The 674-nt window shown below is 43.6% G+C and overlaps 1 protein-coding gene across 27 annotated transcripts in view; it reads right to left on the bottom strand.

Moving 5' to 3' along the window:
- The window catches only part of LOC119582032 (eukaryotic translation initiation factor 4 gamma 1-like), a gene marked incomplete at its 3' end in the record, with an annotated part of 189,642 nt that overhangs the window by 118,503 nt on the left and 70,465 nt on the right, over window positions 1-674 (bottom strand).

Below are 674 nucleotides of genomic sequence, written 5' to 3'. Positions count from 1 at the left end.
CTCGTAACCTCAAGAAAGAAGAATCACTTTACAACACATTCCTGGTATTGTTGCCAAGGGAGACTGAACGAATAGAGGGAATGGAGAAGAGAGTAAAGGAGGGAGGCGGAGAAGAGGGAATGGAGAAGGGAATAAAGGAGGGAGGCAGAGAATGGAGAAGAGAATAAAGGAGGGAGGCGGAGAAGAGGAGATAAGAGAATAAAGAAGAGAGGCAGAGAAAAGGGGAATAAGAGAGAGAGAAGGCAGAGGAAATGGGGAGTGAAGGGATGCGTGGAAACGGAGGAAAGAGAAAAAGGGATAAATAGGAGGAGGAGAAGAAGGGGGCGAGGAGGGCGGAGGAAGAAGAACAGGAGATAAAGAGAGAGAGGAAGAGAAATCAAACTAAATGAGGGAGGTAAGAAAAGACGAATACAGGAGAGGGAAGAATAAGAAGAGAAGGAATATGAGTAAAGAAGGAACCAAGAGAAAAGGTGAAGAACAGAAGACAGGAAGAGGAAGGAAAAGGAAATCAGAATAAATGTGAGGAAGAATGAGAAAGGCAAAGAAAGAAAAGGAATAAGAGAGTCAGCGAAGGAGGGGAAAGGGGAATAGAAGAAGGAGGTGAGGATACGAAAATAAGAGCCAAATAAGAGAAACAAAGACAAAGAGAGAAACAGGAATAGGAGAAAGAAGAA

Source organism: Penaeus monodon, chromosome 15 (assembly GCF_015228065.2).
Source record: "Penaeus monodon isolate SGIC_2016 chromosome 15, NSTDA_Pmon_1, whole genome shotgun sequence".
NCBI lineage: Eukaryota > Metazoa > Arthropoda > Malacostraca > Decapoda > Penaeidae > Penaeus > Penaeus monodon.
This window is presented reverse-complemented; position numbering and strand designations above follow the sequence as displayed.